Below are 25,083 nucleotides of genomic sequence, written 5' to 3'. Positions count from 1 at the left end.
CTGTCTCCTATATTTCAGGATGGGATGAAGTGACAGTTGGAGATGCATATTTCTAATAATTGTTTAATTCATGTTAAAGGCATACTAAAAGTGCAAGTGAGACTACAGCTTATATGTTCAAAATCTACATGACTTCAGTCATTCTAAGTCAAATAAAAATAGTAAGTAAAAAAGTGGATCAGTCATTTAAATACTCAGTGGCTCAGGAGAAAAAAATAGTTACTACTGAAATACTGTGGTATTTCTCTTGATATCTCAGCCAGCTAGGGAAAAAACTGCCACAGGTATGCTTGTGCGTGTAGGTGTCATACTTCTGATTGCAATATTGGTATGTTCTAAGAATGACTGTACTGCATCCAGACAATTGGAATAACTCTAACTAATCTAAGAAAGTCCAAGAAGGAAAGTTATATTGGAGATATCGCTCACACTACTGGAGAAAGTATGAGACACAAGTCTGCAGATCACAGGGATTTAAAGGCTTTTTTTCTAGCCTAGCATCACAAACCATACCCTTAATTATAAGCCTTTGTGCAATACTTTCAGGTATGAAACAGATAATCCTTTGAGAAATGCAATCTGATCAAGAGAACTCTATATAAACTGCCTACTCAGTGAGTTGGAAGATGGCAAAATGTTATTGTAAACAAATCAATAAAAATATACGTAAAACAATTTTTTGTTGTTGCTGTCACTTTAGTGACATGTTTACCCAGTTAATTTTTTAGATTTTGGATATTTGAAAGATATTCTGTAGTAAGTGCATATTTTCTCTTTAAAATAGAAAGAAAGAAAAAAAAAAACTCACTTCTAACTATGTTTGGCTCTCACATTGTGGAAATTCCACGAGGTAACAAAAGCAGTGGAAAAAATCAATTTGTTGTGGCTTCTGCAGCTATATGCAAGCTTTCCTCTTTTTATTCCATTTAAACTGTCTTCAGATTGGCATAGGAGAGTCAGTTCATTACAAGTGGTCAACAGCTTTTCTGGTTGTTTATGTTATTTATCACAGGAATAAAATAAAGGTTCATGGCCTACCAAACATAAATCTAGTTTACTAAAATGTTACATATGTTTTCATCTGGGAGAGTTGCTGTTTGAGCTAAGAATAGGTTTCTTCAGTTAAAATAAAGATGTGGACTGGAACAAATGAACTATCTGAGCTAAAATTCCAACTTTGTCCTATGCATGGACAGTTCACAAATGTAGTAAAGAACCAGAGTGTTAATAGTGAGTATATAAGGACAGCTTTGGCTTTACTTTTAGATCAAGGAAAGTTTGTTCATTTCCATGGCCTGATATAGACCTTGAAGTCTCTTCAGACATTTTCTTTATGCCTATTTGAAAATTTGAAATCCTTTGAACTCCCAATAAACCTAAACTTTTTTTTTTGTTGTTGTTGTTTTTTTCCTGAGATTGATGCCAGCTTAGGATCAGTTCTAGATCTGAAAGAGACAGCAAGTTTATACAGCTATTAAAAATATGTTAAATTTGTTATAGTTGGATGTCTTTGACAACTCTATTTTTACTGCCACATACTTTGATTCTCAAGTTTCTTTAAATGAGGCATTAATGATAGACTGTTAAATTAAACATATTATAATCAATGCATTGTAATCATTATACATACATACATATTTAGATGTGGTAATTAAATTCTGCTTCATACTTGTTAGTTTTTTGTTTTGTTTTGTGTTGAGAGCAATACAGCCTCATAAAAATTCATATTAACTTTCAACAACTTTTTAAAAAGGCATTTTGATAACAACTTTGAAGTGGCTTTATTGTCTTGTCATACTTAAACTTGGATTAACTTTAGCCTATTTCTGAAGGTATAAAGATTCCCTTGGTAATAGAACCAGTGTATTCTACAATGGAAAAAGATTTTGTGTTACTTGAAGCAAGTGGCTTTCTTGCTTGAAATTTTAGTCTCTGATGCACTGATAAATAAGGTAGGTTTATAGCTCCTGGCATCCACTGGTGTTAAATAGGAATGGTTGGTCTAAAAAGCCCAGTCTAACTCTAAATTATATATATATACATATATAATCTCAGAACAAACCCTGCTTTAGTAGTTTAATCAAAGACCAGATGACCTCCAGAGGTCCCTTCCAATCTCAACTATTCTGTGATTCTGCAAAAGCATATCATCAAATTTCTCTGCTGAGAACACATTAGGCACATCCTTTTGCAAAAGTAAACAGGAGTTAAATATGAAAACATAGTTTTAGGCATTTATAATGAAGACTAATGTATCTCTTCATGGTGAATTTTAACCTGGAATAAACCTGGAGACAGAAAATTGTGTTGAGCCTAGTAGTCCAAGAATATGGGCTGAATCGAACCTTGGAAGTCAGATGAGTGGGAGAGCTCATTGCCAGGCAATGTGATGGGGATTAACACTCACATCCACTGAAGTCATGCAGTTTCTGTCCACTTGTAGAATGAAAGCAAAAGCCTGCCTGTACAAAATATTTCTCTATTAACCTGAACAGCATGACAACGAGCAAGCAATCGAGAACTGCAACCTGTTCAATTTTATCAGAGAAGCAACAAAGATTTTCTTCAAACTGTCCGTCTAACACGGCTTTTGGACTCTATAAAAACTCACTTACTTTTCTGTATAAAGAAGCTTCTGTCACTTCTTGTGTTTTAATTTCTTCTGTTTTTCCTAGAGACTGTTTATTCCAAAATTTCCCGAGTGAGAATCTAAATGAAGACTCGGATCTATAAACAGAGCAGTACTGATCATAAACCCATATGCAGAGAATGGTAGCTCAACCACATAAACTGCTATCTGCATTTCTGAATGATAGGAGCTGTCTTTTATAACTGATTTGACATATATCAAGAAACAAATATAGTTCTATTAGAATGGTTCTTTTTTTTCTGTGGTTCTCTCTAGTGATGATGTAGGATAAAATTAAAATATACATCTTAAAGGAAGATTCTCTATACATATTGTATACACTCATACCTATAATTCAATCTTTAAGCCCAGTGGCTTAAACAGTTTTTCATTATTTAAATCTTTATACCATTCACACTATTTTTCTGTTCCCATAAATTCTATGTAATTATTAATCCCAAGAAAAACTGATAACAGCTAGCCCACCATAATGCAGTCCTTTCATCTTCAAATAGTGTATAAGAGGTAATATACCGCTCTTGAAAATCTTTCTTTAATCCTTTCTTCTTTTAGAATACAGAGCCATGAAGATTTATCACAGTCCCATAGATTTCAAAAGACGACCATGGCTTTGTGGTGTCAATCCACAGGACCATAAAGATGCTATTTTGCTGGAGCTATATTGTGTTCTAAAGTGGAATGAGGAAACTGACTTGCAGCAGTAAAATATATCTTATTACTCAATTACCATATGAGGCAAGCAAAGCTTTGGTTCTAATTTTTCTCATTGCAGATTTATAATCATGATTATTTTCACTAATGTGAGTTTGAATATTTTACAGTTTTATTTTCATACAACTAAAGTATAAGATTTTTTCACCTTGATTTCCACTTTGAATGTGTTTTTCTTTACAAAATATCTATGTATTCAGTTGTAACTGTTCACTTCAATTAACTGTTTCTTTTTTACTTCAAGAAAAAACAAAAACCCAAGTCCCTAATGACTTGTCATGCTATTGTTCATTTATCTGACCTCCCTTTTTTTAACTTCTTTTTTTTCTCCCGTTGTTATTTCTGTAGTTTACCATGACTGTCTTTTTTTTTTTTTTTTTTTTTTTTTTTAAGCCAGCCATGATTACATGGATGTAGAGTAATGATGATGGAAAGTACAGGTAGTCTTCATGTACTCATCAGGTGCCAACAAAGGATTTCAAAGGACTTTGCTAATTATTTAACAATTTTATTGCAAAAGTTATACTTTACTGAAGCAATAATTACTGTTTTGCAGTTTCATATTTACTTGTGTCTAACAAAAGACAGCCCTTAAACAAAGAAAAAGTAACTAAAAAATACCACACATCAATAGTACACTGCATGCCAAACATACTTTTAAAAATGACTGAAGGAAAAGAAATAAAGCATAGGCACCTGAGGAGAGACTGGCCACTTATTTAAGTTTACTTGAGATGTAAGCTTCTTTCAAAGATGAATTATTTGCCTGGGAAGACTAAGCTCATAACTTCCAGTAGCACGAAGATTGCTGCTCTTTGGAATTCCCTATATGATCCACGAAACAACAGATCCCTGTAAGAACAAGAGCAGAATTATCTGGCTCTGCCATTGATACAAATAAATTTATTGCTGTTGATACAAGGCTTACAGAAATATTACTCCAATACCTTCAAGCTGTAGTTTTCTTTAAAAAAAAAAATCAACCCAGAGACAACAAAACCAGATAGCGTCTCATTTTCTTCTCAGCCTGGAAAGTGTCTCCCTCTCTGTCTCTCCCTCTCTGCAAGACCGCCTTGCTCATACAGTTCCGATGCAGTGGAGCATGGCGTCATGAGATGCTTATTCCTGAATTTAAATGGAGTGAAACGATAGCGATCCTCCGTGAAAATAAGAACAACGTCCCGATCAGGTTTGGGCCACCCTCAATGTCATCAGAAGGTGAATTAAGAGGATTTGGCAATTCCATGGTCGGTTTCAGTACAGATCTTCCCAGATGCAGTTGTTGTGACCAGCTGGGTACCACGCAGTGCTCTGCACAAGCACATACGCATAGACATGCATATAGACACAGACGCACGTACAACTTCCTTGCATGCCGAAGAAAACTCCTCCCACAGTCTATTCCTGGCGCACATCTAAATGGCTATTTTATACATATTAACCCTGTGAAACTCTGTAGGACTTTGCTATTCACCTCCTAGATAATAAACTATCCGTTTGCAAGCCTGTCACACAGTTCACAGATCAAAGAATCAAGGTGTCACCAGCCTTCTTTAGTATAGATATCACTGGTTCTTTACTGCCTAGTTATGCTTGCATAGCCCTTAGACATTTTTTGTCTTGAGGTTACTTACCCCATTCAAGTACTCTATCTTCCTTTTCACTGCATCTGTGCCACAGGCTTGCTGACTGAAGGAATATCAAACACAAAAATGTAACCATGCTCCCCCCATTTTTAATTTACTTTCCTCCCATCCTGCCCTTCTGGTTTTGAACATAGGCAGTTTTCTCTTTTAAAATAAATAAATAAATAAATAAATATGCAAGGATAATTATTAATTTTAGATGAAAATATAACAAGGGAATCTTTATTTAAAAGATAATTATTTTATTTCACTGTGTGTTCAATATCTTTATGAGATAATCTCAATTCTGTGTACCACAGAAAAAGTTAAATAAATAAACTACGGGGGAGGGTAGAGAAAGTGAGCCTTATTGGGTGCAATCTTTATATCTCTTGTAGAGCAAGAAAGTTGCTTAGTTTTCTCTCTGTGCTCTTTAGACTTGGTCTCCATCACTTACTTAAAAGAGAAGCATGATGAACAAGTTCTTGCACAACTCTTTCTGCCAAGATAATGCCTGTGCCAGTAATTTACAAGTAATGGGCTACAGCTGTGATCTCCAGCTCTTGAGCTGTTTTGGTATTTCAGTAATTACAACAGTTTCATTAACATTTAAAGGGAATAGTCAGCTCAATATCAGTAAGAGACTATTTTGTACAGCATGGATCCATTTTACATTTGCATTTGACATTTGATAATCTCTACACATAAGTTCTGAGCTGCAGAAATGAGATGTCACACAAAGGAAAAATTAACCCAGATATAAATTCTTAGTAAATCCAGGACTGGTAGTATTGTGAAAAGCACCCCTTTCCCAGTCTTATATTCATTTGAAACATGAAACATAATTTTTATGCCTTTATTGGGTGCTTGTGATGTCTGTAGATATTTAAAAGGAATGCAAGTGGGAGGCTGGTTGAATAATAAAAGTTAACAGGACATATATGCGAACATATTGTCTGTATGTACATAATAAAAACAGGTATGTTTCTGAGATGTCAACTACACATTTTTATAGTAGTCTTCCTTTTTGACTATCATTCTCCTTAGCAACTATTTCTACCATGCACAACTGAAGCAATTAATGAGAATCAACAAAGAAGCATCATTACGGTAGTAGTAGTAGAGGGTGAGTAGTAAACAATAAATAAAATTCAGTTTAGACAGGTTTGAACTGATGAACTTGGGAATAAACAATCTTAAATTCTGCATACCCTACAAACTTATGGACTGTTCTATAAAAATGATAGCTCAATGTTCAACAGTTGTCAAAAAAAGCAAATTAAATGTTAGGAACTAATGGTAAAGGAGAAAGGAACAAAGCACATGGTCCACTTTCATAAAACCATGGATCTCCCATGTCCTGAACACTATGTACAGTTCTGATCCCCCACTGCTGAAGAATATGACAGATATGGAGAGGGATTAATAGCTACGAATATATCATATGTAAACACTAATTTGCTTATGAGGAAAGATCAAATAGATGAGGACTCCTCACATTCTAGGGAACCAGTTACCAAAGAGGGATAAAATACTCTATGAAGTGATGGGTTACCTAACAAAATATAGGTTTTAGGTCTAAACTGAACAATCATAGGATCATAGAATCATAGAACGGCTTGGGTTGGAAGGGACTTTAATGATCATTTATTTCCAACTCCCTGCCATGGGCAGGGATGTCACCCACTAGATCGGGTTGCCCAGGACCTCATCCAACCTGGTCTTGAACACCTCCAGGGACAAGGCATCCACAACTTCTCTGGGCAAACTTACTTCTTTACACACCATGTATTTCAACTTTAAAATTTCTTGCTGTAGAGTATATGAATGTCAAAACCTTTTCACAGATTCACAGATTCACAGATTTCTCTAGGTTGGAAGAGACCTCAAGATCATCGAGTCCAACCTCCGACCTAACACTAAGTACTCCACTAAACCATATCCCTAAGCTCTACATCTAAACGTCTTTTAAAGACCTCCAGGGATGGTGACTCCACCACCTCCCTGGGCAGCCCGTTCCAATGCTTAATAACCCTTTCGGTAAAGAAGTACTTCCTAACATCCAACCTAAAACTCCCCTGTCGCAACTTTAGCCCATTCCCCCTCGTCCTGTCACTAGGCACGTGGGAGAATAGACCAACCCCCACCTCTCTACAGCCTCCTTTCAGGTAACTGTAGAGAGCGATGAGGTCGCCCCTGAGCCTCCTCTTCTCCAGGCTGAACAAGCCCAGCTCCCTCAGCCGCTCCTCATAAGACTTGTTCTCCAGACCCCTCACAAGCTTGGTCGCCCTTCTCTGGACTCGCTCGAGCACGTCCATGTCCTTCCTGTAGCGAGGGGCCCAAAACTGAACACAGTACTCGAGGTGCGGCCTCACCAGAGCCGAGTACAGGGGCACAATCACTTCCCTAGACCTGCTGGCCACACTGCTTCTTATACAGGCCAGGATGCCGTTGGCCTTCTTGGCCACCTGAGCACACTGCTGGCTCATATTCAGCCGACTATCCACCAATACTCCCAGGTCCTTCTCGGCCAGGCAGCTTTCCAGCCACTCATCTCCCAGCCTGTAGCTCTGCTTGGGGTTGTTGCAGCCCAGGTGCAGGACCCGGCACTTGGCCTTGTTGAACTTCATGCAGTTGACCTCAGCCCATCGCTCCAGCCTATCCAGATCCTCCTGCAGAGCCTTCCTGCCCTCGAGCAGATCGACACACGCACTTAGCTTGGTGTCATCTGCAAACTTACTGAGGGTGCACTGGACGCCCTCATCCAGATCATCGATAAAGATATTAAAGAGGACCGGCCCCAGTACTGAGCCCTGGGGGACTCCACTAGTGACCGGCCTCCAACCAGATTTGACTCCATTCACCACAACTCTCTGGGCCCGGCCATCCAGCCAGTTTCTAACCCAGCGAAGCGTACGCCAGTCCAAGCCCCGAGCAGCCAGTTTCTTGAGGAGAATGTTGTGGGGAACGGTGTCAAAAGCCTTACTGAGGTCAAGGTAGACCACGTCCACAGCCTTTCCCTCATCCACCAAGCGCGTCACTTGGTCATAGAAGGAGATCAGGTTCGTCAAGCAGGACCTGCCTTTCATAAACCCATGCTGACTGGGCCTGATCGCCTGCTTGCCCTGCAAGTGCCGCGTGATGACCCTCAAGATAATCTGCTCCATGAGCTTCCCCGGCACTGAGGTCAAACTGACAGGCCTATAGTTCCCCGGGTCTGCCCTGCGGCCCTTCTTATAGATGGGCGTCACATTGGCTAGCCGCCAGTCAACTGGGACCTCCCCCGATAGCCAGGACTGCCGATAAATGATGGAAAGCGGCTCGGCCAGCTCCTCCGCCAGTTCTCTCAGTACCCTTGGGTGGATCCCATCCGGCCCCATCGACTTGCGCACATCCAAGCTCCGTAGTAGGTCGCCAACCATTTCCTCATGGATAGCGAAGGCCACATCCTGCTCCCCATCCCCTTCCACCAGCTCAGGGCACTGGGTGTCCGGAGAACAACCGGTATTGCCGCTAAAGACTGAGGCAAAGGCGGCATTAAGCACCTCAGCCTTTTCCTCATCCTTAGTAACTAGGTTTCCCCTCGCATCCAGTAAAGGATGGAGATTCTCCCTAGTCCTCCGTTTCGCGTTGATGTATTTGTAAAAGGATTTTTTGTTGTCTTTAACGGCAGTAGCCAGGTTGAGCTCCAGATGAGCTTTGGCCTTTCTAATTTTCTCCCTGCACAGCCTCGCTACATCCTTGTAGTCCTCCTCAGTGGCCCGCCCTTTTTTTCAAAGATTATAAACCCTCTTTTTTCTGCTAAGCTCCAGCCGCAACTCTCTGTTGAGCCAGGCCGGTCTTCTTCCACGCCGGCTCATCTTTGGGCACGTGGGGACGGACCGCTCCTGTGCCATCACGATTTCCTTCTTGAGGAGCGCCCAGCCTTCCTGGACTCCTCTGCCCTTCAGAACCGCCTCCCAAGGGACTCGGCCAACCAGCGTCCTGAGCAGCTCAAAGTCAGCCCTCCGGAAGTCCAAGACAGCGGTTTTACTGGTCCCCTTCCTGGCCTCGCCAAGAATAGAGAACTCTACCATTTCGTGGTCACTCTGCCCCAGACAGCTTCCGACCACCACATCTCCCACCAGTCCTTCTCTGTTTGTGAAGAGAAGGTCTAGCGGGGCACCACCCCTGGTAGGTTCACTGACCAGCTGCGTCAGGAAGCTATCTCCCACGCTCTCCAGAAACCTCCTAGACTGCTTTCTCTGTGCCGTGTTGTGTTTCCAGGATATGTCCGGGAAGTTGAAGTCCCCCACGAGGACAAGCGCCGACGATTTTGCAACTTCTGTAAGTTGCCTATAAAACTCCTCATCCGTCTCCTCATCCTGGTTCGGCGGTCTATAACAGACCCCCACCAGGATGCTAGCCTTGCCGGCCTTCCCGCGGATCCTAACCCACAGGGATTCAACCTTATCATTCCCAGCCTGGAGTTCCACAACATCAAAAGATTCTCTAATGTAGAGAGCCACGCCACCACCCCTTCTGTGCTGCCTGTCCCTCCTGAAGAGCCGATAGCCAGGCATTGCAGCACTCCAGTTGTGGGAGCGGTCCCACCACGTCTCCGTGATGGCAACCAAGTCGTAGCCTGCCTGCTGCACAATGGCTTCCAGCTCCTCCTGTTTGTTACCCATGCTGCGTGCATTAGTGTAGATGCACTTCAGCTGGGCCATCGCCTTCTTCCCCGGCCTAGCCATTGTTTCCCCCGGCACAGCTCCAACAAGCCTTGTTTGAGCCCCGTCCCTCTTCTTACCTAGTTTAAAGCTCTCTCTATGAGCCCCGCCAGCTCCTGGCCTAGGATCCGTTTTCCCCTTGGAGATAGAGACCCATCTGGGGCCATCAGGCCGGGTGCCGAGTAAAGCTCCCCATGGTGAAAAAACCCAAAATTTCTATGCTGGCACCAGCCTCTGAGCCACCTATTAACCACATGAGCTTTCCGTGTCCTCTCCGTGCCTCTCCCTTCCCCCGTAGGGATAGACGAAAACACCACCTGCACTCCCGCTCCCTCCACCAATCGTCCCAGCCCCCTATAGTCCTGTTTGATGGCCCTGAGGCTTCTCTTTTCAACATCATCGCTGCCAGCCTGGACTATCAAAAGCGGGTAATAGTCAGAGGGGCGAACCAGGTTTGGAAGCTTCCTGGTAACGTCTCTGACCCTGGCCCCAGGGAGGCAGCAGACTTCCCTATGTGTGGGGTCAGGCCGACAAATAGGGCCCTCCGTTCCCCTGAGGAGGGAGCCGCCCACAACAATCACCCTTCTTTCTTTCTTGGTGGAGGCAGTCCTGAGGCGTGGAGTCAACTTCCTCACCTCAGGCATCCTCCTGGGTAGGCTTCCTACCTCATCCTCACCCACCGGTCTCTCAAGCTCCAGGGTCTCAAACCTATTGTTCAAGGGCACCTGGGAAGGCGGCGCCGGCAGGGGAGGGCATCTCCTGCGAGGTCGAGCAGGGACCTGTCTCCATTCCTCCTCAACTCGCAGGTCCCCTCCCTCTGCCCGATGGCAACAGGGCATTTATGTGTTCAAAAATCAGGTCCTCAGAAAATAAAATTCTGTTCTCACAGGTGATACTTTCAGTTGAGGAAATTTCTGAGCAGTGAATTTTCTGGAGGCTGGCAGAATATTCTGGAGAACATTTACTACAATGTGATTTGTAATGTTTTTATATCCTTTCCTACGCATCTGCCATTGACTACTCTCAGAAATAATATGGATACTATGAAGATTATGAAGATGGTGGTTTGGTATGACCAAACTTATTCTCTTCTGAAATAGTCAATCCCTTGAAAAAAAAAGGGGGGGGGGGGGGGGGAAATACTGTGTATTTACTAGCAATGCAGATAATTTTCTCTTCCTTCCTAGGCTTCTTTTATGCCAAGAAAAATGCGATAAAAAAACACTTCAGTCAGTGTTAAAGACAAATTTGTTTTGTCTTCTAAGAAATTATAAGTTCAAATCGAGCTCTGAAGACTTCTTAGTGAAGCCTGGTGAAAAAATCAAGGCACTGGCACCATCTTGGTAATAGTCAGGCAAGAATGATTTGAAAAAATATCTTTTCACACTAGATACAGCCTTTAATGTTTCAACATTATTGAGCCATTCAATACAGAAAAAAAAAATCTGATAGCTCAGTTCTAATGAGAGTATGAATCATTAATTTTGTTCTAAAAATCAAGGGGAGCATCAAGGGGTAAAAACACTTAATAACACTTCCTCTGTGCTGCATCTCCCAGAGTATAAATCCACACATTTTCAGGTCAGTAAAAGTTGCAGGAAAAAAAAAAAGGTTCAGAATTTTTCTTATTTTTGTAGTTTTATGCAGTTTTACAATCTTTTGCAGAATTTGCAAGGGGAGTACTTTGCATGTTTTTAAAATGACATTTATATATGTACAATGTATCACTAGAATGGTTAATAAATAAATAAATATGGTTAAATAATAAATATGGTCTTATGCAATAACTTTCTGAATATTTAAGTACTGAGAAAAAAAAAAAGATTTAAAGGAACTTAAAAAATTTTGTAACTTTGGAATTTTGTCCACCCTCCATGGATACAGGAAAACTGGGGAGGGACTCTCTGTCAGGGAGTGTAGTGATAGGACAAGGAGTAATGGTTTTAAACTAAAAGAGCGTAGGTTTAGATTAGATATAAGGAAGAAATTCTTTACTCTGAGGATGGTGAGACACTGGAACAGGTTGCCCAGAGAAGCTGCGGATGCTCTCCATCCCTGGAAGGCCAGGTTGGATGGGGCTTTAAGCAACCTGATCTAGCAAAAGGTGTCTCAGTCCATGGAAGGGGGGTTTGAACTAGATGATCTTTAAGGTCCTTCTAACCCAAATCATTATGTGATTCTATGATTCTATGATTTTTCCATTCCTTTATAGCACTTAAAATAGCACTTTCTCAAAATTATAAGGTCTGAGCTGCAATTCAGTTTTGGATTTTAAAATTTCTGTGTTCTGTTGCTCATTGTCATTGTACAGCTGATTTGCTATTCATATAGCCTTTTTTAAAGAGCTGTGAAGAAAAGTCTTGTCTTTGTCTTATGATAAAAGGGCAATTGAGCTCTGATCTCATCTAAATAATTTGATCTGCAACTAGAGCACTTTGTTGAATATATGTTGCATGGGCATTAAAGCACAGCATCAGCCTGGAAACAAAGTATTCACAATTTCCATGCATTTTAAGCAGGCTGAAAGTTCTAGCCCTAATTCTCATTGATTGAAAAATGAAGTTGCACAAACTACATCTCTCACTGTGGTGTCATTGAGATGGCTTTAATATATTTTTCAGGTAAGCAGAGTTCCTGACTTTAATGCAGAAAAATAAATGAACAACTGTGTAACACTTTACACATGCATATAACAGGAAGGGCTTTGGGGTAAAGACCAAATATCTGACTGGAGTATAAAACATGTCATGGTTTCGGTTGGTACAGTTAATTTTCTTTGTAGAGGCTCACACAATGTGCGTGCTTTGGATTTTTGATGAAAACAGTGGTGATAACACACCAATGGTTTTAGTTATTGCAGAGCACTGCTTACACAGAGCCAAGGATTTTTCTATTTCTTGTGCTGCCCTGCCAGAAAGGAGGCTGGGAGTGCACAAGAAGCCAGGAGGGGACACAGCCAGGACAACTGACCTAAACTGATCAAAGAGATGGATGATGCCATACCATATGGCATCATGCTCAGCAATAATAGAGGGGGTAATGAGGGAGGAATGGAGAGGAAGTTTGGAGTGATGGCATTTGTCTTCCTGAAAAAACATTACGTGTGATGAGCTCTGCTTTCCTGGCAGTGGTTGAACACCCGTCTGCTGATGGGAAGTAGTGAATGAATTCCTTGCTTTGCTTTGCTTGTGTGCTTTGCTTAATCTAGTAAACTGTCTTTATCTAAACCCGTGAGTTCTCACACTTTTACCTTTCTTATTCTCTCCCTTTTCCCACATGGGAAGAGTGAGTGAATGGCTGTGTCGGGCTTAGCTGCCTGCTAGAGCTAAACCACAAGAAATGGTAGCAGATACCCTGTTATCAGAACTTTTTGCAAAATACACACAAGGTTCCACAGGTGCAGTAGCAAAGAGGAGATGTATTCCTAGCACCAAACAGATAAGTTGTGTTCAGTTGGGCCCTAAGGTACCATAAACTCTCCTGTCACTGAAGAAGGAAAATTACTGTCTGATTTGATAAGATTTGGTTTGCGGCTTCTTGGATGTGGTACTTAGGGACATGGTTTCGTGGGTGATACTGGTGGTTGGGGGAGGTCTTTTCCAACCTTGTGATTCTTCTGTGATCGTATGATTCTTCTGTGATCCACACTACTCTGAGGTAAAATGGATTCTTCTCAAAGCAGAGGGGTTATAAAGAAGGTCACTAGTCATTGAACTGGAAGTGAGGAAAAACATAGGAAGCAGTAAATGCCATACACAACCAGGCTATAGCGAGAACTGGAACCTGCTGATGTCTCTCAACCTCTATTTCACTGGCAGGAAATCAAACACAGACACCACCAGAAGTACAAGATACGAGAGAAATGCTGACACAACAAGGTTATCAGTTTCAACTGGGAAATGGGTCACTGTCCAGTGTGTGTGTGTCTTTATGTGCATGTTTGTGCATGTACTTGCGTGTGAGAATTTCCAACACTTGCCACCTTCCAGTGGGCTGGCACCTGATGTTTTGAACGTGCCCCACAGTTCCACCATGCGAAAATGAAGTTAGCTTAAGTCTGTAAAGGCACAGCAGAGACATCTCACAGGCAAATGTGTCTAGACCAATCACATCAAAATAGTAATCCACCCAAAGTATACCAAGACCCCCAGTCTATATCATTCTAGCCATCTGATCACATAGTGTCTGTGGAGGCTTTTGATACCTCAGGCAAGGAGGCAAGGAGAGCAGTAATCTCATCTGGGGACGTTAGTTGTGAGAACAGTCACGTGGCTATGGTTATCTCAACGTGCAGCTACATATCCAGTGTAGACCCACCTTTACTTTCTCTTCATAATCACAAAGTCATTTAAGAGATATAGCTGCAATGAAGTTGCAGTGTTTAAATTGGTAGCAAGCCATAATGTATTCAACAAGTACCAACAAATACAGGAGATAATACAGAGCAGACACAGCAGATCCCTGGGCCTCTCAACTCATTTCATAAATTTCAGATGAGACCCATCACTGTTTCCATAATGATGAACACAGTCATTTCAGTAACTGCATCATAAATGAGTAAAGCCCAAGTCTATTGAAGAGATGAACTGTGATCATTTTTAGAACAGCAACAAGAAAAATTAGACTTTCTTTCTGGTGTGCCATTGTTAACATTAACATTTTTTTTCCCTCTCTTTTGGAGTTGAAATATTTAGTAATTCTTGTCAGCTGTAAAATTGTTTCACTTGAGGCTGTTTAAAGCCCTTTCTGAAAACTACTTTAATACTTTCTGAAAATGCCTTTTTTGTTGTTGTTCAAAAATGCAATTCATTTACTCTCTTTTGCTATATTGAAGGGAAATATAACCTAAAAAAATTTTGTATTTTAGATAAACAAATATAATGCTTGTTATGTTTTTTTTTTCCTTCTGGCTTCACAGAGTATTTATTTTGATCCAAAATGTTTTTCCTTTATTTTTCTATTTGATATTACAAACAAGGAAAACACAGTTATTCATGAACGCCTTTCTTTCAGAACTGAAAATTCTGTTCTTGCTCTGCCACAGACTTCAGATGCATAATTATGAAAGACCTGCAGGCATGGATAGGTGTAATAAAGATGGCCTTTGGACATCAAAACAGGGAAAACTCCAGGAAAAGTAATTTTGAATACATTCAAAGTTTTTCCCTCATTGACATTAATAAAACATTAAACTAATTTATTTGTTTTTAAATGAGTTTTAAAAGCTAAATCTTTTTTTTTTTCTTTTTCCCTGCCTTGACAAACGTTTCTTATAAAATAAAAAATGCAATACTTGATTTGATAAGTTTTGCAAAATAACCTTGGGAATAGTGGGCCAAATGTCCAAAAGACACATTCCTTTATTGTAAATGCAGCTGCAGAGAAAAATGGTTGATAAAGAAGCTGGAAGTTTAAATATCACATCCTTCTTTGTCCTTTCCATCTCATTTTCTGTCTTATGCATAGACCTTTGGAGAGATCACAAAGGTTTTCCCACTATCCAGAGACAAGGATTAATGTTATAGAAGTTTCTCACTATTTTTATACTTAAGTCTAGCAGTCTTAAGGAAAAGCCCCTTCCAAACATGTTTGAAAGTTAATGTATTCTCTATTTCCATTAGCAAAACGTTAATAAACCCAAGTTTTTGATAACTGATAGTATTTTATTGAGGTAACCATAGTTCATTAGTAAATGAAGCTATTTGTATTGTTTGCATTTAACTACAAGTTAATACAGTATTACAAATTGTTTTGTGTGGAAAAAAATTTACAAATACAGTATATATACACTGTTTATAAAGTATTCATACAACTAACAATTATGAATAGTGACAGGGGGCTTAAAATGAAACAGTTGTCAAAGTAGTTGACATTATCCTAACTATTCTTTTTTCTTATAGGTACGTGGAGTTAGAATATTAATAAATTTGAATATAAAATGATTTTTTTTTTTAGTGAAACATTAAAAAAAAAAACAAAAAACAAAAATAAATAAAAGAATAGAAACAATGAGATTTGCCACCGAATCTCTGGAAACAGAAACAGAATTCTGAAATAGAAGAAAAACTCAAAGATAATATTGGGTTATATCATTAACTGTGACATTATTAGATTGTCATTTATATGCGATCATATTCTACAGGATCATTGAAGTATTCTCTAGAAAAAGTTCTTAAGTTCCTTTGTTCAAAGAACTGCTGGACTGAGCTTAATTAAAGTCTATTTTAAATTCTTATTGCAATATGTTTTCTCTGCTGAGCTCATGCTATATCTAGTCACCTTTGAACAATGTCTGCTATTGTAATTTTCAAGACTGTGAATTGTAAATCAATGCAAAGCATTTTTCTATTTCTGCTTTTAGTCTATGCAACTTAAGCTTCAGTGAGAATCACAGTGAAAATTTCCCAGAATAGGTTTCTTGGGCAGATCAAAGTCACCATTTTCAAAGAAAATAAGACTTGCTATACCAGATTCGACCACACATTAATTGGCTCTTGCCTTGGGCAGCAGATTCAGAGTGAAAAACACAAATCGTTAAAGAACAATTTTGCCAGCTGTGAAAAGGTGAAATAACTGAAAAAAAAATTGGAAAGGTAGTGCAAAATTTTTGTTTTCCTACACTAATACTTGAAGGGCTAATGAAGGTTATATCAACTTCACTAAGCTACATATTTTACATTATTAAAATCATCAAAAGATATTTCAAAAAATCTTATCTCTTATACTTTCAGCCACAGTATATAGAGAGAGTCTATGACTTGGTGAAATATTAATTCCAGGGGGTAAAATATATGCATTAAAATATAAGATTTGATCCCTGTTTGAAGTTTGCATATCTTTGTGTATCAGCTTGTTTCCATCTTCAGCATAAGTTTTGCCCTACTAGAGAACTTAACACTTATTTAATATAAAGTATGTACATTACATTCATTGCAGACAAAATTATGCACATCCTGATGGATTCAGCAGAGTGATGAGAAAAAGTCACAATGAATAAATCATCACCTTCATATATAAATGATAGAAATGAAGAGGTAGGTTCTTCCACACAGAAATGGATGAGTACCTGTGTGAGATTTAAAAACAAAACAAAACAAAACAAAACAAAACAGTATTTTCCTTTCCTTCCCTTTCCTTCCCTTTCCTTCCCTTTCCTTCCCTTTCCTCCCTTTCCCTTCCCCTTTCCTTCCCTTTCCTTCCCTTTCCTTCCCTTTCCTTCCCTTTCCTTCCCTTTCCTTCCCTTTCCCTTCCCTTCCCTTCCCTTCCCTTCCCCTTCCCTTCCCTTCCCTTCCCTTCCCCTTCCCTTCCCTTCCCTTCCTTCCCTTCCCTTCCCTTTCCCTTCCCTTCCCTTCCCTTCCCTTCCCTTCCCTTCCCTTCCCTTCCCTTCCCTTCCCTTCCCTTCCCTTCCCTCTTCCCTTCCCTTTCCCTTCCTTCCCTTCCCTTCCCTTCCCTTCCCTTCCCTTCCCTTCCCTTCCCCTTCCCTTCTCCTTTCCTTTCCTTTCCTTTCCTTTCCTTTTCCTTTCCTTTCCTTTCCTTTCCTTTCCTTTCCTTTCCTTTCCTTTCCTTTCCTTTCCTTCCTTTCCTTCCTTTCCTTTTCCTTTCCTTTCCTTTCCTTTCCTTTCCTTTCCTTTTCCTTTCCTTTCCTTTCCTTTCCTTCCCTTCCCTTCCCTTCCCTTCCCTTCCCTTCCCCCTTTCCCTTTCCCTTTCCCTTTCCCTTTCCCTTTCCCTTTCCCTTTCCCTTTCCCTTTCCCTTTCCCTTTCCCTTTCCCTTTTCCCTTTCCCTTTCCCTTTTCCCTTTCCCTTTCCCTTTCCCTTTCCCTTTCCCTTTCCCTTTCCCTTTCCCTTCCCTTTCCCTTTCCCTTTCCCTTTCCCTTTCCCTTTCCCTTTCCCTTTCCCTTTCCCTTCCTTTCCTTTTTTTTCCAAAGTAAGAATAAATAAACAAAACAACAAGAAATTAAAAGTACAGGTGAAACTCTAACATATAAAACTTAAAGACTCAGCTTTTGTCCTTCTGACCTTGTCAGCTTCTGTCCTTTTGTCCCTTCTGTTGCTGAAGTTAGTTTGCTATAAATAAAGAAAGAAATAGACTCACTTTTTTGTTCCTCACTACAAAGCTGTTTATATCCACAATCAAATTTTCTGTCTTCTGAAATGGATAAAGAGAAGGTTCATTATCACATCAGCTCTAGCAAAATAAACTTTCCTACAAACTAGTGCTACTACAATTTAAAACTCTTCTTGCTGATGTAACAGTCTGCCAGGATTTGATTAGCAACAGCAAGGGCTAGGTTCAATTTTCAAGGGGTCATATCAAATTGAGTCCCCATCTAAAAACCTGAGAAAATTAAATTAAACTGTCTGGGTGCTCAGTGAGCTGTACTTCTCTGCTCTCAAATGATGAATCAACTGGCTTAATGAAACAGTAAGATGTTGGTTGAAGGGAGTAAAAAAAGAGGAAAACAGACATTTAAACAGCACAGCACACAACAGTTGTCTATCTATTTGTAAAACAAGAAACAGTACTCTCCTTTTTTTTTTTTTTTTGATGAGTGAACTATTGTGGTAGTTGATCTGCTTGCAAACTTCTCCCATAACACTCAAATATTTACTGTGCTTGCAAAGTGTGATGGCTGTATCAGCTATTCTGCTAGGTAGCAAGAGCTCAGCGAGGATCCAGCTGTCTTGATCCTGCAAGCTGTGCACTAGCCTCTCCAGTGGCTTGGGGAGCTGCTTTCGTTCTGCAATGCTTTCTGCTCTTTGTCAGGAGGACACAGTAATCAGAATCACACAGAATTTGTAGCCTTCATAAAACATCTGAAACTAATGATCTTTCCATAAGAATACTTTTCAGGAAGATGTGGGAAAAGGATTTGAAAATTTATAGTTAGAAGAAGAAATCCAGTTGTCCCATGTTCAAGGTATATGCTGATGCTATTCATTCATTGTTTGTACGAAAGAAGCAGTCACACCCTGCCTCTCCTGATAATAGAAGAAGTGTAAAGGAGATTTAAAAGACATGAGAAAAGAGCTCCAGTGGAGAAGGTTTTGGACCATGGCCAACAGAGTCAGCCCAGCAAAGCCCTCCTTAGCCTTGAGCAATGCAGCTAGGCACTCCTTTTCAGCTCTGCGCACTAGCCAGATTTCAGCAGCTTGTAGTGTGGCACTCACAGTGCTGGTTCTTATGGTCCCCAGTGAAAGGCATCAAACTTTCTTCAGGCATCACCTAAATTAACTGCGTCTAGAGCAGAAGGTGGCATCTAGATGCTACCTTGACTGCCAGAAACCCAGAGGCTGACATTGCAAAGACTAGCATGAAGTCCCTTTTTAAAACTAACCTTAGGTTCATATCCTTTAAAGATCCCTACTAATCCAAAATCCTTAAAAGAACTTCTAATCTGCTCAGTCAGTAGTGTATTAGACCCTTTCATCTGAAGGCAAAGAACTCTATAGGCAATTACTAACCCAGGGAGCTATTCATGTCCCTTATCAATGAAGATATGAAATGTTAATGAACAATGCATGATTAGCCATTTAAAATCAGTAGGTCACTGTGAAAAAAAGAGTTCCCAGTCCACACCCCTAAAGAAAAGAAAAGCAATGTACCCTGAGAGATTCTGGTAACTAATCAAATATATCTCACATGCTATAGCAAGACCTATAGCGAGATCGCTATTTAATAAGGCCTCACACTGTACAGCAATATCAGCTTTATCCTAGGTGGCAGCTGTACTTATCAAAGCCAATGTCTGCAGAGTCAGAAACTATTTTTAATCTGCAAAAGCAATTATTCATTTATTCATCTGGGTTTTGATTATATTTCATCACTACTACATTCAGTGTCAAGCAATGTTATAGCTAGACCTAAAGCATTCTAAAGTCATTCTGATGCTGGCTAGGAACTGCTGGCTAAGAATGATTATTTAAAGCACTGTAGTCCCAAGCTGTCTAACCTTCAACATTTTAATGCTCAATATGATCACCTTATTAGAAATATAACAGACAAACAAACAACAAACAAACAAAAACCTCAAATGAATGACACATTCCTAAATGTGAGAGTCTCACTGTTAAAGCTATTTGATACTGGTTGCCTTTCTGGCCTCAACATGAATGAAGCTTTTTTTCATGGGAGTAAGGCATACCACTAATAGCACTATGTAAGGGAAATTTTAGTTTAAGCTAAATAGGCCCCATGAATATTTTGACTATCTTAGTTCTATTTGGCTTTGACTATCAGGTTAAAATATGACTTTATTTGATTGATGATGATGATGATGATGATGATGATAGCTAGCCCCTCAGGAGTATCGTGCTTGACTATAAATGTCTGGACTGCAAAATCATGTTAATCTCCCCTGACTTCTTTGAGGGTCCTTCAATAGGAGCATTTCTATTGTGTGAGGTTCTATTCATCCTAAAGAAGATGCCTAAAATATGATAGATCAGTATCAACAGAAACAGTAGCAAAAAGCTGGACAGCCACTTACCACCTATGAGGAGGATATTGAGAAGATAAGGCCAGAGTCTGCAGAGTGATGTGTGGCAGAAGATGAAGAGACAATAGGCATAAGTTGAAACAAGATGGGTTCAGACTGGCTATGAGGGAAATCTCTCTCACCCAGAGGACAGTCAAGTGCTGGTGCAGGCTATACAAAGAGGTTGTGCCGTCTCTGTGTGGAAATTTTAATACCAGTCTGGATACAGCCCTGAAAAGTCTGGTTTTGACCTCACTGTTGCTACTGTTTTGAGCTGGAGATTGGAATGGAAACCTCAACGTTGAATTATTTTATAATCCTAAAAATGATCAAATCTTTGGAAAACATGGTTTATGTAAAAGGTTTGAACAAAAAGGTCAGTTTAACCCAAAGAAGAGAGACCCACTAGTTTGTAAATATATCAAGAGAAAGGGGTAGAAAATATTTGTTCTCTACATCTTTGATCAAGAGGGCAGGAATGGACTTTAAATGAAGCAAGAAAGATTTAGCTAAGACATTAGGAAAATTCTATTTGAATGGGAGAGATAGTGAAATAGGAGGATTAAGTGCCAGAAGAGACTGTGAAGATGCCATCACTCAAGGTTTTAAGACAAAATCCTGTCAGAAAACTTACTAGAATAGATGTTTATGTCCAGGCAGAAGGTCTGAACTGAGTAATTTCCTCAAGTCAAGCACTGCTATTTCCACGAGCTTCTTGCAACCTTTAGAATTATCCTCTGGCCAGCTCAGTCCTCATTTTTCTCACAGTTTCTGTCTTTTGTTCTCTCATCTGCATCCTAGCTGCTGTTCCTTCTTTGGCAGCAAATTGCAAACTTTTTCTCCCTTTTGCTCCCAAATTTCCCTTCCCTTCCTATATCTCAGTCAACCAAGCCCCCTCAGAGTATGCTCCCCTGCTTCACTACGAATACTGGTGTACTGTTACTGTTTCTTACTTAATTTTACTTATTCTGCTTTGATCATACACTCGTCCATTTCTCACTGACTGGTATCTTCTCTTTAAAGTCTTGTAACTAGCAAAAGAGCAGTGAGTATATAGCAAAGCTCATTTTCAGATGTTTTGTTTCAATACCCAGCACCAACTAAAACTTTCAGCAAAAATGCATGAAAAAAAACTGCTTTCATTTTGAAGCCCTGGTATAAGAAGGGCCTTTCCTAACATTTCTGTGGTATTAATGAATTATCAAGTCATACCAGCGCTTCTAGGAAATGTAATAGAACATGAACACTCACAAGGATTTACAGGCTGGTCATTAAAGTGAAGATGGAATCTTTGAAAAAGATCAAAGGAAAACCAAAAATTAAAGAAAATTCTACTGAGCATATGAGAATGCTTAAGCTTTCACTTTGTAAATGGGATACAGTTGCAGATAAATGGCAAAAGACATTTCTGTGACCCTAACAAGAGACCTGTCTAAGTGAGTGTGCTATTATCAGAAATAATTGACAGAATGTTTTTACACAGGTAAATAAATAATATTTTCCTAAGCTGGAATTCCTGTCTTTAAAAAGGAGAAAAGGAAGGGCTGAAATGTTAAAGACCTAGGCAGCTTAGTTTAAATTCTTCAGAAACAGGGAAACAAATCATAACTATTATCATAAAAAAGTCCAAATGAAAACATAACAAGTAGCAGACAAAATCAATTTAGTAAGAAAAAATTACGTCAAGTTTTTCCACCTTCCTTGCAGGAGAGGGTAACAGCCTTGTGAATAGAGGAGAAGTAGTAAATACACATATATTTTGATATCAATAAGACTTTCGATACTGCTTCACAAGCTGATGGCAAAAACATAGATTAGATAACAGAAAGAGAAAGCTACACAGAAAAATCACTAAAAGCATGATTATCAGTGATCCACTCCTAAAACAGAAGGATGTAGCAAATGCATCTGTTTAGGTCCAGTAGGTCCTGAATAATACAGTATTTCCGCTAACAGTCTGGAAAATGGAATCAAGAGCTTGCTAATGACATCTACAGAGATCACCAGGCTCCGTCTGGCTGTAAGCAGATTGGGGAACAGATTTCAAACTCAAAGTGACTGTGACATACAGTTTTCACTTCACTGAAGGCAGGTGCAAATTCTACCTAGGCAAGAGTAATGAACTAAATGATCCTGGATAGAGAAGAACTGGAAGAGAGGGCAGACAGCCAGACGTGAACCAGAGTGAAAATGCTGAACATCAATTTTGATATATAAACAAACGTATAATCCATGATATAAGTGAGACAGCCTGATTTCAATCTATTACAATCGTTGAAACTTCACCATTTCAAACAAGACATTGGCTCATGAGAAAAAGATCCAGATACGATGATAATTACCAGCCGTTTGAAAAAGGTGGCTTCAAAGTAAAGACTGAGAGAACTGGATTTATTTATTTATTTATTTATTTATTAAATCAATTTTAAAGAATATTTCTGATTCATACATTTTGTCTTTTACATTAATAATTTTGGTAGATATGTGTGGTGGTTTTACCCTGATGGGCAGCCAAACTCCACCACAAATTCTTTCTCACTCTTTCTCCTCAAAGGAAATGGGGGTGAAAATATGATATAAAGGGCTCAAGGGTTGAGATAAGGACAGGCAGATTGCTCACTAATTGCTGTCATGGGCAAAACAGACTAAACATAGAAAGATTAATACAATTTATTGCCTATCGCTAACAGACTAGAGCAGTGAGAAACTAAAAGCAAACTAAAACCACCTTCCCCTCTCCCCAGCCTCTTCTACCTTCTCCTCCCAAGTGGTGCAGGGGAATGGCGAATGGGGGCTGTGGTCAGTCCCTAATGCTTCGCCTCTGCCGCTCCTTCACGGTCACTCCCTGCCCCTGGCTCTACATGGGGTCCCTCCCACGGGATGCCGTCCTTCCGAAACTGAGCCTGTGGGGGCTGCCCACAGGCAGCAGCTCTTCAAGAACTGTTCCAACATGGCTCTGTACCACGGGGTCCATCTGTCAGGAGCTCCTGCGTGGGCTCCTCTCCACAGGCAGCAGCTCCGGCCCGGGGCCTGCTCCTGCGAGGGCTCTCCATGGGCCGCAGCCTCCTCCAGGCCACATCCACCTGCTCCACCGGGGGCTCCTCCACGGGCTGCAGCGTGGAGATCTGCTCCGTGTGGGACCCATGGGCTACAGAGGGACAGCCTGCTCCACCAGGGGCCTCTCCACAGGCCGAAGGGGAACTTCTGCTCTGGCTCCTGGAGTACCTCCTGGCCTCCATCTGCACTGACCTTGGTGTCTGCAGGGCTGTTTCTCACTTCTCTCTCTCCCAGCTGCTGTCACGCACCAGTTCCCGTTGGATATGGCTGGAGCTGGCTCTGATCTAACATGAGGCAGCTCCTCGGCTCTGCTCACAGAGCCCTTGCCATGTAAACCCAATAAAATATGATGGGAGCATTTCTAATAACACAAACTAGTAAAAATAATGTATTATGACTAACGTTTGCACCTTTTCTTCTTAGTAAGTTGTGCTAAACTATGTGACCACTCTATCACAAAAGATTAAAACAAAGATGGCAAGCAAAAATAGCTGAGATATATTTGCATATTTCATAGTTGTTAAATATCACTTTTTTTAAAACCTGAGACTCGTAATTGAGGGAAAAGTATATATTTCACTTTTTAGAGTACATGGGACAAATTCTGTAGTTACAACAAAGTCTTGTATCTCTATTGCCTTAATCTAGTAGGAAAAAAAGAGGACAAATAAAAATAGGTTTTTTTTCATTCCTTTCTAGGCCTTGCTTCTCAACTGGGTGAATAAACACTCTTTAGACATGACAGCATGAGGAAAATCTTTATATAATTAAGGTCCATGTACATTTTATATAGAGAACAATTAAAAATTAAGGATACTTGGCTAAACACACAGAAGGAACCACTGAAATATATTTGGGATCTGTTATCTTAGAATGTGATGTTGCATTCTCTGAGCAGGTGTTGTGGTTTAACCCGGCTGGCAGCTAAACACCACACAGCCGTTCGCTCACCCTCCCCCCTCCCTCTCTGGGATGGGGGAGAGAAACAGGAAAGTGAAGCCTGTGAGTTGAGATAAAGACAGTTTATTAAGACAGGAATATAATAATAACAATAATAATAATAATAATGATAATAGTATTAATAATGTGTATGAAACAAGTGATGCACAATGCAATTGCTCACCACCCGCTGACCGATGCCCAGCCTATCCCCGAGCAGCCGGCCCCCCACCCCGGCCAGCCACCCCTATACATTGTTTAGCATGACGTCAGATGGTATGGAATACCCCTTTGGCCAGTTTGGGTCAGCTGTCCTGGGTCTGTCCCCTCCCAGCTCCTGCTGCACCCCCAGCCTGCTCGCTGGCAGGACAGAGCAAGAAGCCGAAAAGTCCTTGGCCTGGTGTAAACACTGCTCTGCAACAATTAAAACATCAGCATGTTATCAGCGCTCTTCTCATCCTAATCCAAAACATAGCACCCTACCAGCTACTAGGAGGAAAATTAACTCTGTCCTAACTGGAACCAGGACAGCAGGGAATCTCCAACTTCCTAAATGTGATTTCTTAAGTATTATATAACAGATGAAATCTGGGAGCAGGCTTTAGGCAGAACCGGTAAGTCTTTTGTTACTGTGATCTGGCTGCACTTCCTTTGTGCATTTTTTCCTCTGATGGTGCTTGGGCTTTGGAAAGAGAATGTGGCTGAACAGATCATGTGTGTATTCCCCAAGTTACATACGTTTTCCCAGCCCTGGATCTGTGAACCCAGATATGTCCTTAGGATGATGTACTCACTGATGCTTCCTGTTCTACTCTCTGCACCTCAGGCTCCACAGGAAGGGACCCAGATGGGATAGGAGTGGCATTCAGAATTGATCGCGGATCTGGGTCTTGTGGTGTGCTGTGATGGAGTCCCAC

General features: G+C 40.4%; 1 long non-coding RNA gene across 4 annotated transcripts; it reads right to left on the bottom strand.

Moving 5' to 3' along the window:
- Nucleotides 1–2,637: 2,637 nt before the first annotated feature.
- LOC308193166 lies at nt 2,638–24,651 on the bottom strand. Of its 4 annotated transcripts, none has more exons than XR_013949437.1 (5): nt 24,351–24,651; nt 17,788–17,841; nt 16,701–16,761; nt 4,058–5,050; nt 2,638–2,727 (listed from the first exon to the last, which is right to left on the bottom strand). It is a non-coding gene; the product is annotated as an uncharacterized lncRNA (long non-coding RNA). The 4 variants fall into 4 exon arrangements; XR_013949439.1 differs by lacking the exon at nt 2,638–2,727 and having other exon boundaries at nt 3,761–4,213; nt 4,309–5,050; XR_013949440.1 differs by lacking the exon at nt 2,638–2,727 and having other exon boundaries at nt 3,761–4,213; nt 4,996–5,050.
- Nucleotides 24,652–25,083: the final 432 nt, after the last annotated feature.

The sequence above is a fragment of the Anser brachyrhynchus genome, assembly GCF_964034855.1.
Source record: "Anser brachyrhynchus genome assembly, chromosome: 3".
NCBI lineage: Eukaryota > Metazoa > Chordata > Aves > Anseriformes > Anatidae > Anser > Anser brachyrhynchus.
The sequence above is the reverse complement of the archived record's forward strand: the minus strand, read 5'-3'. Positions and strand labels throughout refer to the sequence as shown.